Raw genomic sequence first — 18,765 nt, forward strand, 5'->3', positions numbered from 1 at the left:
CAGTGACTGAGGAGAAACACTTTCATTGAAAGGGGTTGCCAAGCTCCCCAAAACTGCGAGTCTCCAGAAATCTCAGCAACTATTTTTTCACCCAAACTGGATGATACTTTCAGGTAATGATCAGTACACTAAGCTCACTTGGTTCCCCAAATTTCGTTCTTTTATGTTGAAGCGTTCGCTTCCAGTAACTGTTTGAATTTTGGCGTTTCACTCTGTTTTCTCCTATACTGACAGATGTATTTGGAACTCTAAATCAAACACGGTTTGTGATAGCTTCTTGAAACTTGACACACTAAAGCAGTTTCACGTTCTATCTCTATGTTCTGTTTCCTCTTGATGTAGCCCTAAGCAGTGACTGGGGAGAAATACTTTCATTGAAAGGGGTTGCCAAGCTTCCAGAAATTACGAGTCTCCAGAAATCTCAGCAACTATGATTTCACCCATACTGGATGATACTTTCAGGTAATGATCAGTACACTAAGCCCACTTGGTTCGCCAAATTTCGTTCTTCTATGTTGAAGCGTTCGTTTCCAGTAACAGTTTGAATTTTGGTGTTTCACTCTGTTTTCTCCTATATTGATAGATGTATTTGGAACTCTAAACCAAACACGGTTTGTGCTAGCTTCTTGAAACTTGACACAGTAAAGCAGTTTCACATTCTATCTCTATGTTCTGTCTCCTCTTGATATAGCCCTAAGCAGTGACTGGGGAGAAACACTTTCATTGAAAGGGGTTGCCAAGCTTCCAAAAATTACGAGTCTCCAGAAATCTCAGCATCTATTTTTTCACCCAAACTTGATGATACTTTCAGGTAATGATGAGTACGCTAAGCCCACTGGGTTCCCCAAATTTCGTTCTTCTATGTTGAAGCGTTCGTTTCCAGTAACAGTTTGAATTTTGGCGTTTCACTCTGTTTTCTCCTATATTGATAGATGTATTTGGAACTCTAAACCAAACACGGTTTGTGCTAGCTTCTTGAAACTTGACACAGTAAAGCAGTTTCACGTTCTATATCTATGTTCTGTTTCCTCTTGATGTAGCACTCAGCAGTGACTGAGGAGAAACACTTTCATTGAAAGGGGTTGCCAAGCTTCCCAAAATTGCGATTCTCCAGAAATCTCAGCAACTATTTTTTAACCCAAACTGGATGAGACTTTCAGGTAATGATCAGTACACTAAGCCCACTTGGTTCCCCAAATTTCGTTCTTCTATGTTAAAGCGTTCGTTTCCAGTAACAGTTTGAATTTTGGCGTTTCACTCTGTTTTCTCCTATATTGATACATGTATTTGGAACTCTAAACCAAACACGGTTTGTGCTAGCTTCTTGAAACTTGACACAGTAAAGCAGTTTCACGTTCCATCTCTATGTTCTGTTTCCTCTTGATGTAGCACTCAGCAGTGACTGAGGAGAAACACTTTCATTGAAAGGGGTTGCCAAGCTTCCCAAAATTGCGAGTCTCCAGAAATCTCAGCAACTATTTTTTCACCCAAACTGGATGATACTTTCAGGTAATGATCAGTACACTAAGCTCACTTGGTTCCCCAAATTTCGTTCTTTTATGTTGAAGCGTTCACTTCCAGTAACTGTTTGAATTTTGGCGTTTCACTCTGTTTTCTCCTATACTGACAGATGTATTTGGAACTCTAAATCAAACACGGTTTGTGCTAGCTTCTTGAAACTTGACACAGTAAAGCAGTTTCACGTTCTATCTCTATGTTCTGTTTCCTCTGGATGTAGCCCTAAGCAGTGACTGGGGAAAAATACTTTCATTGACAGAGGTTGCCAAGCTTCCAGAAATTACGAGTCTCCAGAAATCTCAGCAACTATGATTTCACCCAAACTGGATGATACTTTCAGGTAATGATCAGTACACTAAGCCCACTTGGTTCCCCAAATTTCGTTCTTCTATGTTGAAGCGTTCGTTTCCAGTAACAGTTTGAATTTTGGCGTTTCACTCTGTTTTCTCCTATATTGATAGATGTATTTGGAACTCTAACCCAAACACGGTTTGTGCTAGCTTCTTGAAACTTGACACAGTAAAGCAGTTTCACGTTCTATCTCTATGTTCTGTCTCCTCTTGATGTAGCCCTAAGCAGTGACTGGGGAGAAACACTTTCATTGAAAGGGGTTGCCAAGCTTCCAAAAATTACGAGTCTCCAGAAATCTCAGCATCTATTTTTTCACCCAAACTTGATGATACTTTCAGGTAATGATGAGTACGCTAAGCCCACTGGGTTCCCCAAATTTCGTTCTTCTATGTTGAAGCGTTCGTTTCCAGTAACAGTTTGAATTTTGGCGTTTCACTCTGTTTTCTCCTATATTGATAGATGTATTTGGAACTCTAAACCAAACACGGTTTGTGCTAGCTTCTTGAAACTTGACACAGTAAAGCAGTTTCACGTTCTATCTCTATGTTCTGTTTCCTCTTGATGTAGCACTCAGCAGTGACTGAGGAGAAACACTTTCATTGAAAGGGGTTGCCAAGCTTCCCAAAATTGCGAGTCTCCAGAAATCTCAGCAAATATTTTTTCACCCAAACTGGATGATACTTTCAGGTAATGATCAGTACACTAAGCTCACTTGGTTCCCCAAATTTCGTTCTTTTATGTTGAAGCGTTCGCTTCCAGTAACTGTTTGAATTTTGGCGTTTCACTCTGTTTTCTCCTATACTGACAGATGTATTTGGAACTCTAAATCAAACACGGTTTGTGCTAGCTTCTTGAAACTTGACACACTAAAGCAGTTTCACGTTCTATCTCTATGTTCTGTTTCCTCTTGATGTAGCACTAAGCAGTGACTGGGGAGAAATACTTTCATTGACAGGGGTTGCCAAGCTTCCAGAAATTACGAGTCTCCAGAAATCTCAGCAACTATGATTTCACCCATACTGGATGATACTTTCAGGTAATGATCAGTACACTAAGCCCATTTGGTTCGCCAAATTTCGTTCTTCTATGTTGAAGCGTTCGTTTCCAGTAACAGTTTGAATTTTGGTGTTTCACTCTGTTTTCTCCTATATTGATAGATGTATTTGGAACTCTAAACCAAACACGGTTTGTGCTAGCTTCTTGAAACTTGACACAGTAAAGCAGTTTCACGTTCTATCTCTATGTTCTGTTTCCTCTTCAATGTAGCACTCAGCAGTGACTGAGGAGAAACACTTTCATTGAAAGGGGTTGCCAAGCTTCCCAAAATTGCGAGTCTCCAGAAATCTCAGCAACTATTTTTTAACCCAAACTGGATGATACTTTCAGGTAATGATCAGTACACTAAGCCCACTTGGTTCCCCAAATTTCGTTCTTCTATGTTGAAGCGTTCGATTCCAGTAACAGTTTGAATTTTGGCGTTTTACTCTGTTTTCTCCTATATTGATAGATGTATTTGGAACTCTAAATCAAACACGGTTTGTGCTAGCTTCTTGAAACTTGACACAATAAAGCAGTTTCAAGTTCTATCTCTATGTTCTGTCTCCTCTTGATGTAGCCCTAAGCAGTGACTGGGGAGAAACACTTACATTGAAAGGGGTTGCCAAGCTTCCAAAAATTACGAGTCTCCAGAAATCTCAGCATCTATTTTTTCACCCAAACTTGATGATACTTTCAGGTAATGATGAGTACGCTAAGCCCACTGGGTTCCCCAAATTTCGTTCTTCTATGTTGAAGCGTTCGTTTCCAGTAACAGTTTGAATTTTGGCGTTTCACTCTGTTTTCTCCTATATTGATAGATGTATTTGGAACTCTAAACCAAACACGGTTTGTGCCAGCTTCTTGAAACTTGACACAGTAAAGCAGTTTCACGTTCTATATCTATGTTCTGTTTCCTCTTGATGTAGCACTCAGCAGTGACTGAGGAGAAACACTTTCATTGAAAGGGGTTGCCAAGCTTCCCAAAATTGCGAGTCTCCAGAAATCTCAGCAACTATTTTTTCACCCAAACTGGATGATACTTTCAGGTAATGATCAGTACACTAAGCTCACTTGGTTCCCCAAATTTCGTTCTTTTATGTTGAAGCGTTCGCTTCCAGTAACTGTTTGAATTTTGGCGTTTCACTCTGTTTTCTCCTATACTGACAGATGTATTTGGAACTCTAAATCAAACACGGTTTGTGCTAGCTTCTTGAAACTTGACACAGTAAAGCAGTTTCACGTTCTATCTCTATGTTCTGTTTCCTCTGTATGTAGCCCTAAGCAGTGACTGGGGAAAAATACTTTCATTGACAGAGGTTGCCAAGCTTCCAGAAATTACGAGTCTCCAGAAATCTCAGCAACTATGATTTCACCCAAACTGGATGATACTTTCAGGTAATGATCAGTACACTAACCCACTTGGTTCCCCAAATTTCGTTCTTCTATGTTGAAGCGTTCGTTTCCAGTAACAGTTTGAATTTTGGCGTTTCACTCTGTTTTCTCCTATATTGATAGATGTATTTGGAACTCTAACCCAAAGACGGTTTGTGCTAGCTTCTTGAAACTTGACACAGTAAAGCAGTTTCACGTTCTATCTCTATGTTCTGTTTCCTCTTGATGTAGCACTCAGCAGTGACTGAGGAGAAACACTTTCATTGAAAGGGGTTGCCAAGCTTCCCAAAATTGCGAGTCTCCAGAAATCTCAGCAACTATTTTTTAACCCAAACTGGATGATACTTTCAGGTAATGATCAGTACACTAAGCTCACTTGGTTCCCCAAATTTCGTTCTTTTATGTTGAAGCGTTCGCTTCCAGTAACTGTTTGAATTTTGGCGTTTCACTCTGTTTTCTCCTATACTGACAGATGTATTTGGAACTCTAAATCAAACACGGTTTGTGCTAGCTTCTTGAAACTTGACACAGTAAAGCAGTTTCACGTTCTATCTCTATGTTCTGTTTCCTCTGGATGTAGCCCTAAGCAGTGACTGGGGAGAAATACTTTCATTGACAGGGGTTTCCAAGCTTCCAGAAATTACGAGTCTCCAGAAATCTCAGAAACTATGATTTCACCCAAACTGGATGATACTTTCAGGTAATAATAGGTACACTAAGCCCACTTGGTTCCCCAAATTTCGTTCTTCTATGTTGAAGCGTTCGTTTCCAGTAACAGTTTGAATTTTGGCGTTTCACTCTGTTTTCTCCTATATTGATAGATGTATTTGGAACTCTAAATCAAACACGGTTTGTGCTACCTTCTTCAAACTTGACACAGTAAAGCAGTTTCAAGTTCTATCCTAATGTTCTGTTTCCTCTTGATGTAGCACTCAGCAGTGACTAAGGAGAAACACTTTCATTGAAAGGGGTTGCCAAGCTTCCCAAAATTGCGAGTCTCCAGAAACCTCAGCAACTATTTTTTCACCCAAACTGGATGATACTTTCAGGTAATGATCAGTACACTAAGCCCACTTGGTTCCCCAAATTTCGTTCTTGTATGTTGAAGCGTTCGCTTCCAGTAACTGTTTGAATTTTGGCGTTTCACTCTGTTTTCTCCTATACTGACAGATGTATTTGGAACTCTAAATCAAACACGGTTTGTGCTAGCTTCTTGAAACTTGACACAGTAAAGCAGTTTCACGTTCTATCTCTATGTTCTGTCTCCTCTTGATGTAGCCCTAAGCAGTGACTGGGGAGAAACACTTCCATTGAAAGGGGTTGCCAAGCTTCCAAAAATTACGAGTCTCCAGAAATCTCAGCATCTATTTTTTCACCCAAACTTGATGATACTTTCAGGTAATGATGAGTACGCTAAGCCCACTGTGTTCCCCAAATTTCGTTCTTCTATGTTGAAGCGTTCGTTTCCAGTAACAGTTTGAATTTTGGCGTTTCACTCTGTTTTCTCCTATATTGATAGATGTATTTGGAACTCTAAACCAAACACGGTTTGTGCTAGCTTCTTGAAACTTGACACAGTAAAGCAGTTTCACGTTCTATATCTATGTTCTGTTTCCTCTTGATGTAGCACTCAGCAGTGACTGAGGAGAAACACTTTCATTGAAAGGGGTTGCCAAGCTTCCCAAAATTGCGAGTCTCCAGAAATCTCAGCAACTATTTTTTAACCCAAACTGGATGATACTTTCAGGTAATGATCAGTACACTAAGCCCATTTGGTTCCCCAAATTTCGTTCTTCTATGTTAAAGCGTTCGTTTCCAGTAACAGTTTGAATTTTGGCGTTTCACTCTGTTTTCTCCTATATTGATACATGTATTTGGAACTCTAAACCAAACACGGTTTGTGCTAGCTTCTTGAAACTTGACACAGTAAAGCAGTTTCACGTTCTATCTCTATGTTCTGTTTCCTCTTGATGTAGCACTCAGCAGTGACTGAGGAGAAACACTTTCATTGAAAGGGGTTGCCAAGCTTCCCAAAATTGCGAGTCTCCAGAAATCTCAGCAACTATTTTTTCACCCAAACTGGATGATACTTTCAGGTAATGATCAGTACACTAAGCTCACTTGGTTCCCCAAATTTCGTTCTTTTATGTTGAAGCGTTCGCTTCCAGTAACTGTTTGAATTTTGGCGTTTCACTCTGTTTTCTCCTATACTGACAGATGTATTTGGAACTCTAAATCAAACACGGTTTGTGCTAGCTTCTTGAAACTTGACACACTAAAGCAGTTTCACGTTCTATCTCTATGTTCTGTTTCCTCTTGATGTAGCACTAAGCAGTGACTGGGGAGAAATACTTTCATTGAAAGGGGTTGCCAAGCTTCCAGAAATTACGAGTCTCCAGAAATCTCAGCAACTATGATTTCACCCATACTGGATGATACTTTCAGGTAATGATCAGTACACTAAGCCCATTTGGTTCGCCAAATTTCGTTCTTCTATGTTGAAGCGTTCGTTTCCAGTAACAGTTTGAATTTTGGTGTTTCACTCTGTTTTCTCCTATATTGATAGATGTATTTGGAACTCTAAACCAAACACGGTTTGTGCTAGCTTCTTGAAACTTGACACAGTAAAGCAGTTTCACGTTCTATCTCTATGTTCTGTTTCCTCTTCAATGTAGCACTCAGCAGTGACTGAGGAGAAACACTTTCATTGAAAGGGGTTGCCAAGCTTCCCAAAATTGCGAGTCTCCAGAAATCTCACCAACTATTTTTTAACCCAAACTGGATGATACTTTCAGGTAATGATCAGTACACTAAGCCCACTTGGTTCCCCAAATTTCGTTCTTCTATGTTGAAGCGTTCGATTCCAGTAACAGTTTGAATTTTGGCGTTTTACTCTGTTTTCTCCTATATTGATAGATGTATTTGGAACTCTAAATCAAACACGGTTTGTGCTAGCTTCTTGAAACTTGACACAATAAAGCAGTTTCAAGTTCTATCTCTATGTTCTGTCTCCTCTTGATGTAGCCCTAAGCAGTGACTGGGGAGAAACACTTACATTGAAAGGGGTTGCCAAGCTTCCAAAAATTACGAGTCTCCAGAAATCTCAGCATCTATTTTTTCACCCAAACTTGATGATACTTTCAGGTAATGATGAGTACGCTAAGCCCACTGGGTTCCCCAAATTTCGTTCTTCTATGTTGAAGCGTTCGTTTCCAGTAACAGTTTGAATTTTGGCGTTTCACTCTGTTTTCTCCTATATTGATAGATGTATTTGGAACTCTAAACCAAACACGGTTTGTGCCAGCTTCTTGAAACTTGACACAGTAAAGCAGTTTCACGTTCTATATCTATGTTCTGTTTCCTCTTGATGTAGCACTCAGCAGTGACTGAGGAGAAACACTTTCATTGAAAGGGGTTGCCAAGCTTCCCAAAATTGCGAGTCTCCAGAAATCTCAGCAACTATTTTTTAACCCAAACTGGATGATACTTTCAGGTAATGATCAGTACACTAAGCCCATTTGGTTCCCCAAATTTCGTTCTTCTATGTTAAAGCGTTCGTTTCCAGTAACAGTTTGAATTTTGGCGTTTCACTCTGTTTTCTCCTATATTGATACATGTATTTGGAACTCTAAACCAAACACGGTTTGTGCTAGCTTCTTGAAACTTGACACAGTAAAGGAGTTTCACGTTCTATCTCTATGTTCTGTTTCCTCTTGATATAGCACTCAGCAGTGACTGAGGAGAAACACTTTCATTGAAAGGGGTTGCCAAGCTTCCCAAAATTGCGAGTCTCCAGAAATCTCAGCAACTATTTTTTCACCCAAACTGGATGATACTTTCAGGTAATGATCAGTACACTAAGCTCACTTGGTTCCCCAAATTTCGTTCTTTTATGTTGAAGCGTTCGCTTCCAGTAACTGTTTGAATTTTGGCGTTTCACTCTGTTTTCTCCTATACTGACAGATGTATTTGGAACTCTAAATCAAACACGGTTTGTGCTAGCTTCTTGAAACTTGACACAGTAAAGCAGTTTCACGTTCTATCTCTATGTTCTGTTTCCTCTGGATGTAGCCCTAAGCAGTGACTGGGGAAAAATACTTTCATTGACAGAGGTTGCCAAGCTTCCAGAAATTACGAGTCTCCAGAAATCTCAGCAACTATGATTTCACCCAAACTGGATGATACTTTCAGGTAATGATCAGTACACTAAGCCCACTTGGTTCCCCAAATTTCGTTCTTCTATGTTGAAGCGTTCGTTTCCAGTAACAGTTTGAATTTTGGCGTTTCACTCTGTTTTCTCCTATATTGATAGATGTATTTGGAACTCTAACCCAAACACGGTTTGTGCTAGCTTCTTGAAACTTGACACAGTAAAGCAGTTTCACGTTCTATCTCTATGTTCTGTCTCCTCTTGATGTAGCCCTAAGCAGTGACTGGGGAGAAACACTTTCATTGAAAGGGGTTGCCAAGCTTCCAAAAATTACGAGTCTCCAGAAATCTCAGCATCTATTTTTTCACCCAAACTTGATGATACTTTCAGGTAATGATGAGTACGCTAAGCCCACTGGGTTCCCCAAATTTCGTTCTTCTATGTTGAAGCGTTCGTTTCCAGTAACAGTTTGAATTTTGGCGTTTCACTCTGTTTTCTCCTATATTGATAGATGTATTTGGAACTCTAAACCAAACACGGTTTGTGCTAGCTTCTTGAAACTTGACACAGTAAAGCAGTTTCACGTTCTATCTCTATGTTCTGTTTCCTCTTGATGTAGCACTCAGCAGTGACTGAGGAGAAACACTTTCATTGAAAGGGGTTGCCAAGCTTCCCAAAATTGCGAGTCTCCAGAAATCTCAGCAAATATTTTTTCACCCAAACTGGATGATACTTTCAGGTAATGATCAGTACACTAAGCTCACTTGGTTCCCCAAATTTCGTTCTTTTATGTTGAAGCGTTCGCTTCCAGTAACTGTTTGAATTTTGGCGTTTCACTCTGTTTTCTCCTATACTGACAGATGTATTTGGAACTCTAAATCAAACACGGTTTGTGCTAGCTTCTTGAAACTTGACACACTAAAGCAGTTTCACGTTCTATCTCTATGTTCTGTTTCCTCTTGATGTAGCACTAAGCAGTGACTGGGGAGAAATACTTTCATTGACAGGGGTTGCCAAGCTTCCAGAAATTACGAGTCTCCAGAAATCTCAGCAACTATGATTTCACCCATACTGGATGATACTTTCAGGTAATGATCAGTACACTAAGCCCATTTGGTTCGCCAAATTTCGTTCTTCTATGTTGAAGCGTTCGTTTCCAGTAACAGTTTGAATTTTGGTGTTTCACTCTGTTTTCTCCTATATTGATAGATGTATTTGGAACTCTAAACCAAACACGGTTTGTGCTAGCTTCTTGAAACTTGACACAGTAAAGCAGTTTCACGTTCTATCTCTATGTTCTGTTTCCTCTTCAATGTAGCACTCAGCAGTGACTGAGGAGAAACACTTTCATTGAAAGGGGTTGCCAAGCTTCCCAAAATTGCGAGTCTCCAGAAATCTCAGCAACTATTTTTTAACCCAAACTGGATGATACTTTCAGGTAATGATCAGTACACTAAGCCCACTTGGTTCCCCAAATTTCGTTCTTCTATGTTGAAGCGTTCGATTCCAGTAACAGTTTGAATTTTGGCGTTTTACTCTGTTTTCTCCTATATTGATAGATGTATTTGGAACTCTAAATCAAACACGGTTTGTGCTAGCTTCTTGAAACTTGACACAATAAAGCAGTTTCAAGTTCTATCTCTATGTTCTGTCTCCTCTTGATGTAGCCCTAAGCAGTGACTGGGGAGAAACACTTACATTGAAAGGGGTTGCCAAGCTTCCAAAAATTACGAGTCTCCAGAAATCTCAGCATCTATTTTTTCACCCAAACTTGATGATACTTTCAGGTAATGATGAGTACGCTAAGCCCACTGGGTTCCCCAAATTTCGTTCTTCTATGTTGAAGCGTTCGTTTCCAGTAACAGTTTGAATTTTGGCGTTTCACTCTGTTTTCTCCTATATTGATAGATGTATTTGGAACTCTAAACCAAACACGGTTTGTGCCAGCTTCTTGAAACTTGACACAGTAAAGCAGTTTCACGTTCTATATCTATGTTCTGTTTCCTCTTGATGTAGCACTCAGCAGTGACTGAGGAGAAACACTTTCATTGAAAGGGGTTGCCAAGCTTCCCAAAATTGCGAGTCTCCAGAAATCTCAGCAACTATTTTTTCACCCAAACTGGATGATACTTTCAGGTAATGATCAGTACACTAAGCTCACTTGGTTCCCCAAATTTCGTTCTTTTATGTTGAAGCGTTCGCTTCCAGTAACTGTTTGAATTTTGGCGTTTCACTCTGTTTTCTCCTATACTGACAGATGTATTTGGAACTCTAAATCAAACACGGTTTGTGCTAGCTTCTTGAAACTTGACACAGTAAAGCAGTTTCACGTTCTATCTCTATGTTCTGTTTCCTCTGTATGTAGCCCTAAGCAGTGACTGGGGAAAAATACTTTCATTGACAGAGGTTGCCAAGCTTCCAGAAATTACGAGTCTCCAGAAATCTCAGCAACTATGATTTCACCCAAACTGGATGATAATTTCAGGTAATGATCAGTACACTAACCCACTTGGTTCCCCAAATTTCGTTCTTCTATGTTGAAGCGTTCGTTTCCAGTAACAGTTTGAATTTTGGCGTTTCACTCTGTTTTCTCCTATATTGATAGATGTATTTGGAACTCTAACCCAAACACGGTTTGTGCTAGCTTCTTGAAACTTGACACAGTAAAGCAGTTTCACGTTCTATCTCTATGTTCTGTTTCCTCTTGATGTAGCACTCAGCAGTGACTGAGGAGAAACACTTTCATTGAAAGGGGTTGCCAAGCTTCCCAAAATTGCGAGTCTCCAGAAATCTCAGCAACTATTTTTTAACCCAAACTGGATGATACTTTCAGGTAATGATCAGTACACTAAGCTCACTTGGTTCCCCAAATTTCGTTCTTTTATGTTGAAGCGTTCGCTTCCAGTAACTGTTTGAATTTTGGCGTTTCACTCTGTTTTCTCCTATACTGACAGATGTATTTGGAACTCTAAATCAAACACGGTTTGTGCTAGCTTCTTGAAACTTGACACAGTAAAGCAGTTTCACGTTCTATCTCTATGTTCTGTTTCCTCTGGATGTAGCCCTAAGCAGTGACTGGGGAGAAATACTTTCATTGACAGGGGTTTCCAAGCTTCCAGAAATTACGAGTCTCCAGAAATCTCAGAAACTATGATTTCACCCAAACTGGATGATACTTTCAGGTAATAATAGGTACACTAAGCCCACTTGGTTCCCCAAATTTCGTTCTTCTATGTTGAAGCGTTCGTTTCCAGTAACAGTTTGAATTTTGGCGTTTCACTCTGTTTTCTCCTATATTGATAGATGTATTTGGAACTCTAAATCAAACACGGTTTGTGCTACCTTCTTCAAACTTGACACAGTAAAGCAGTTTCAAGTTCTATCCTAATGTTCTGTTTCCTCTTGATGTAGCACTCAGCAGTGACTAAGGAGAAACACTTTCATTGAAAGGGGTTGCCAAGCTTCCCAAAATTGCGAGTCTCCAGAAACCTCAGCAACTATTTTTTCACCCAAACTGGATGATACTTTCAGGTAATGATCAGTACACTAAGCTCACTTGGTTCCCCAAATTTCGTTCTTTTATGTTGAAGCGTTCGCTTCCAGTAACTGTTTGAATTTTGGCGTTTCACTCTGTTTTCTCCTATACTGACAGATGTATTTGGAACTCTAAATCAAACACGGTTTGTGCTAGCTTCTTGAAACTTGACACAGTAAAGCAGTTTCATGTTCTATCTCTATGTTCTGTCTCCTCTTGATGTAGCCCTAAGCAGTGACTGGGGAGAAACACTTTCATTGAAAGGGGTTGCCAAGCTTCCAAAAATTACGAGTCTCCAGAAATCTCAGCATCTATTTTTTCACCCAAACTTGATGATACTTTCAGGTAATGATGAGTACGCTAAGCCCACTGTGTTCCCCAAATTTCGTTCTTGTATGTTGAAGCGTTCGTTTCCAGTAACAGTTTGAATTTTGGCGTTTCACTCTGTTTTCTCCTATATTGATAGATGTATTTGGAACTCTAAACCAAACACGGTTTGTGCTAGCTTCTTGAAACTTGACACAGTAAAGCAGTTTCACGTTCTATATCTATGTTCTGTTTCCTCTTGATGTAGCACTCAGCAGTGACTGAGGAGAAACACTTTCATTGAAAGGGGTTGCCAAGCTTCCCAAAATTGCGAGTCTCCAGAAATCTCAGCAACTATTTTTTAACCCAAACTGGATGATACTTTCAGGTAATGATCAGTACACTAAGCCCATTTGGTTCCCCAAATTTCGTTCTTCTATGTTAAAGCGTTCGTTTCCAGTAACAGTTTGAATTTTGGCGTTTCACTCTGTTTTCTCCTATATTGATACATGTATTTGGAACTCTAAACCAAACACGGTTTGTGCTAGCTTCTTGAAACTTGACACAGTAAAGGAGTTTCACGTTCTATCTCTATGTTCTGTTTCCTCTTGATATAGCACTCAGCAGTGACTGAGGAGAAACACTTTCATTGAAAGGGGTTGCCAAGCTTCCCAAAATTGCGAGTCTCCAGAAATCTCAGCAACTATTTTTTCACCCAAACTGGATGATACTTTCAGGTAATGATCAGTACACTAAGCTCACTTGGTTCCCCAAATTTCGTTCTTTTATGTTGAAGCGTTCGCTTCCAGTAACTGTTTGAATTTTGGCGTTTCACTCTGTTTTCTCCTATACTGACAGATGTATTTGGAACTCTAAATCAAACACGGTTTGTGCTAGCTTCTTGAAACTTGACACAGTAAAGCAGTTTCACGTTCTATCTCTATGTTCTGTTTCCTCTGGATGTAGCCCTAAGCAGTGACTGGGGAAAAATACTTTCATTGACAGAGGTTGCCAAGCTTCCAGAAATTACGAGTCTCCAGAAATCTCAGCAACTATGATTTCACCCAAACTGGATGATACGTTCAGGTAATGATCAGTACACTAAGCCCACTTGGTTCCCCAAATTTCGTTCTTTTATGTTGAAGCGTTCGCTTCCAGTAACTGTTTGAATTTTGGCGTTTCACTCTGTTTTCTCCTATACTGACAGATGTATTTGGAACTCTAAATCAAACACGGTTTGTGCTAGCTTCTTGAAACTTGACACAGTAAAGCAGTTTCACGTTCTATCTCTATGTTCTGTCTCCTCTTGATGTAGCCCTAAGCAGTGACTGGGGAGAAACACTTCCATTGAAAGGGGTTGCCAAGCTTCCAAAAATTACGAGTCTCCAGAAATCTCAGCATCTATTTTTTCACCCAAACTTGATGATACTTTCAGGTAATGATGAGTACGCTAAGCCCACTGTGTTCCCCAAATTTCGTTCTTCTATGTTGAAGCGTTCGTTTCCAGTAACAGTTTGAATTTTGGCGTTTCACTCTGTTTTCTCCTATATTGATAGATGTATTTGGAACTCTAAACCAAACACGGTTTGTGCTAGCTTCTTGAAACTTGACACAGTAAAGCAGTTTCACGTTCTATATCTATGTTCTGTTTCCTCTTGATGTAGCACTCAGCAGTGACTGAGGAGAAACACTTTCATTGAAAGGGGTTGCCAAGCTTCCCAAAATTGCGAGTCTCCAGAAATCTCAGCAACTATTTTTTAACCCAAACTGGATGATACTTTCAGGTAATGATCAGTACACTAAGCCCATTTGGTTCCCCAAATTTCGTTCTTCTATGTTAAAGCGTTCGTTTCCAGTAACAGTTTGAATTTTGGCGTTTCACTCTGTTTTCTCCTATATTGATACATGTATTTGGAACTCTAAACCAAACACGGTTTGTGCTAGCTTCTTGAAACTTGACACAGTAAAGCAGTTTCACGTTCTATCTCTATGTTCTGTTTCCTCTTGATGTAGCACTCAGCAGTGACTGAGGAGAAACACTTTCATTGAAAGGGGTTGCCAAGCTTCCCAAAATTGCGAGTCTCCAGAAATCTCAGCAACTATTTTTTCACCCAAACTGGATGATACTTTCAGGTAATGATCAGTACACTAAGCTCACTTGGTTCCCCAAATTTCGTTCTTTTATGTTGAAGCGTTCGCTTCCAGTAACTGTTTGAATTTTGGCGTTTCACTCTGTTTTCTCCTATACTGACAGATGTATTTGGAACTCTAAATCAAACACGGTTTGTGCTAGCTTCTTGAAACTTGACACACTAAAGCAGTTTCACGTTCTATCTCTATGTTCTGTTTCCTCTTGATGTAGCACTAAGCAGTGACTGGGGAGAAATACTTTCATTGAAAGGGGTTGCCAAGCTTCCAGAAATTACGAGTCTCCAGAAATCTCAGCAACTATGATTTCACCCATACTGGATGATACTTTCAGGTAATGATCAGTACACTAAGCCCATTTGGTTCGCCAAATTTCGTTCTTCTATGTTGAAGCGTTCGTTTCCAGTAACAGTTTGAATTTTGGTGTTTCACTCTGTTTTCTCCTATATTGATAGATGTATTTGGAACTCTAAACCAAACACGGTTTGTGCTAGCTTCTTGAAACTTGACACAGTAAAGCAGTTTCACGTTCTATCTCTATGTTCTGTTTCCTCTTCAATGTAGCACTCAGCAGTGACTGAGGAGAAACACTTTCATTGAAAGGGGTTGCCAAGCTTCCCAAAATTGCGAGTCTCCAGAAATCTCACCAACTATTTTTTAACCCAAACTGGATGATACTTTCAGGTAATGATCAGTACACTAAGCCCACTTGGTTCCCCAAATTTCGTTCTTCTATGTTGAAGCGTTCAATTCCAGTAACAGTTTGAATTTTGGCGTTTTACTCTGTTTTCTCCTATATTGATAGATGTATTTGGAACTCTAAATCAAACACGGTTTGTGCTAGCTTCTTGAAACTTGACACAATAAAGCAGTTTCAAGTTCTATCTCTATGTTCTGTCTCCTCTTGATGTAGCCCTAAGCAGTGACTGGGGAGAAACACTTACATTGAAAGGGGTTGCCAAGCTTCCAAAAATTACGAGTCTCCAGAAATCTCAGCATCTATTTTTTCACCCAAACTTGATGATACTTTCAGGTAATGATGAGTACGCTAAGCCCACTGGGTTCCCCAAATTTCGTTCTTCTATGTTGAAGCGTTCGTTTCCAGTAACAGTTTGAATTTTGGCGTTTCACTCTGTTTTCTCCTATATTGATAGATGTATTTGGAACTCTAAACCAAACACGGTTTGTGCCAGCTTCTTGAAACTTGACACAGTAAAGCAGTTTCACGTTCTATATCTATGTTCTGTTTCCTCTTGATGTAGCACTCAGCAGTGACTGAGGAGAAACACTTTCATTGAAAGGGGTTGCCAAGCTTCCCAAAATTGCGAGTCTCCAGAAATCTCAGCAACTATTTTTTAACCCAAACTGGATGATACTTTCAGGTAATGATCAGTACACTAAGCCCATTTGGTTCCCCAAATTTCGTTCTTCTATGTTAAAGCGTTCGTTTCCAGTAACAGTTTGAATTTTGGCGTTTCACTCTGTTTTCTCCTATATTGATACATGTATTTGGAACTCTAAACCAAACACGGTTTGTGCTAGCTTCTTGAAACTTGACACAGTAAAGGAGTTTCACGTTCTATCTCTATGTTCTGTTTCCTCTTGATATAGCACTCAGCAGTGACTGAGGAGAAACACTTTCATTGAAAGGGGTTGCCAAGCTTCCCAAAATTGCGAGTCTCCAGAAATCTCAGCAACTATTTTTTCACCCAAACTGGATGATACTTTCAGGTAATGATCAGTACACTAAGCTCACTTGGTTCCCCAAATTTCGTTCTTTTATGTTGAAGCGTTCGCTTCCAGTAACTGTTTGAATTTTGGCGTTTCACTCTGTTTTCTCCTATACTGACAGATGTATTTGGAACTCTAAATCAAACACGGTTTGTGCTAGCTTCTTGAAACTTGACACAGTAAAGCAGTTTCACGTTCTATCTCTATGTTCTGTTTCCTCTGGATGTAGCCCTAAGCAGTGACTGGGGAAAAATACTTTCATTGACAGAGGTTGCCAAGCTTCCAGAAATTACGAGTCTCCAGAAATCTCAGCAACTATGATTTCACCCAAACTGGATGATACTTTCAGGTAATGATCAGTACACTAAGCCCACTTGGTTCCCCAAATTTCGTTCTTCTATGTTGAAGCGTTCGTTTCCAGTAACAGTTTGAATTTTGGCGTTTCACTCTGTTTTCTCCTATATTGATAGATGTATTTGGAACTCTAAATCAAACACGGTTTGTGCTAGCTTCTTGAAACTTGACACAGTAAAGCAGTTTCAAGTTCTATCCTAATGTTCTGTCTCCTCTTGATGTAGCCCTAAGCAGTGACTGAGGAGAAACACTTTCATTGAAAGGGGTTGCCAAGCTTCCAAAAATTACGAGTCTCCAGAAATCTCAGCATCTATTTTTTCACCCAAACTTGATGATACTTTCAGGTAATGATGAGTACGCTAAGCCCACTGTGTTCCCCAAATTTCGTTCTTCTATGTTGAAGCGTTCGTTTCCAGTAACAGTTTGAATTTTGGCGTTTCACTCTGTTTTCTCCTATATTGATAGATGTATTTGGAACTCTAAACCAAACACGGTTTGTGCTAGCTTCTTGAAACTTGACACAGTAAAGCAGTTTCACGTTCTATCTCTATGTTCTGTTTCCTCTTGATGTAGCACTCAGCAGTGACTGAGGAGAAACACTTTCATTGAAAGGGGTTGCCAAGCTTCCCAAAATTGCGAGTCTCCAGAAATCTCAGCAACTATTTTTTAACCCAAACTGGATGATACTTTCAGGTAATGATCACTACACTAAGCTCACTTGGTTCCCCAAATTTCGTTCTTTTATGTTGAAGCGTTCGCTTCCAGTAACTGTTTGAATTTTGGCGTTTCACTCTGTTTTCTCCTATACTGACAGATGTATTTGGAACTCTAAATCAAACACGGTTTGTGCTAGCTTCTTGAAACTTGACACAGTAAAGCAGTTTCACGTTCTATCTCTATGTTCTGTTTCCTCTGGATGTAGCCCTAAGCAGTGACTGGGGAGAAATACTTTCATTGACAGGGGTTGCCAAGCTTCCAGAAATTACGAGTCTCCAGAAATCTCAGAAACTATGATTTCACCCTACATGATGATACTTTCAGGTAATGATCAGTACACTAAGCCCACTTGGTTCCCCAAATTTCGTTCTTCTATGTTGAAGCGTTCGTTTCCAGTAACAGTTTGAATTTTGGCGTTTCACTCTGTTTTCTCCTATATTGATAGATGTATTTGGAACTCTAAATCAAACACGGTTTGTGCTAGCTTCTTGAAACTTGACACAGTAAAGCAGTTTCAAGTTCTATCCTAATGTTCTGTTTCCTCTTGATGTAGCACTCAGCAGTGACTGAGGAGAAACACTTTCATTGAAAGGGGTTGCCAAGCTTCCCAAAATTGCGAGTCTCCAGAAATCTCAGCAACTATTTTTTCACCCAAACTGGATGATACTTTCAGGTAATGATCAGTACACTAAGCTCACTTGGTTCCCCAAATTTCGTTCTTTTATGTTGAAGCGTTCGCTTCCAGTAACTGTTTGAATTTTGGCGTTTCACTCTGTTTTCTCCTATACTGACAGATGTATTTGGAACTCTAAATCAAACACGGTTTGTGCTAGCTTCTTGAAACTTGACACAGTAAAGCAGTTTCACGTTCTATCTCTATGTTCTGTCTCCTCTTGATGTAGCCCTAAGCAGTGACTGGGGAGAAACACTTTCATTGAAAGGGGTTGCCAAGCTTCCAAAAATTACGAGTCTCCAGAAATCTCAGCATCTATTTTTTCACCCAAACTTGATGATACTTTCAGGTAATGATGAATACGCTAAGCCCACTGTGTTCCCCAAATTTCGTTCTTCTATGTTGAAGCGTTCGTTTCCAGTAACAGTTTGAATTTTGGCGTTTCACTCTGTTTTCTCCTATATTGATAGATGTATTTGGAACTCTAAACCAAACACGGTTTGTGCTAGCTTCTTGAAACTTGACACAGTAAAGCAGTTTCACGTTCTATATCTATGTTCTGTTTCCTCTTGATGTAGCACTCAGCAGTGACTGAGGAGAAACACTTTCATTGAAAGGGGTTGCCAAGCTTCCCAAAATTGCGAGTCTCCAGAAATCTCAGCAACTATTTTTTAACCCAAACTGGATGATACTTTCAGGTAATGATCAGTACACTAAGCCCATTTGGTTCCCCAAATTTCGTTCTTCTATGTTAAAGCGTTCGTTTCCAGTAACAGTTTGAATTTTGGCGTTTCACTCTGTTTTCTCCTATATTGATACATGTATTTGGAACTCTAAACCAAACACGGTTTG

The sequence above is a fragment of the Spermophilus citellus genome (assembly GCF_964194105.1).
Source record: "Spermophilus citellus genome assembly, chromosome: 1".
NCBI lineage: Eukaryota > Metazoa > Chordata > Mammalia > Rodentia > Sciuridae > Spermophilus > Spermophilus citellus.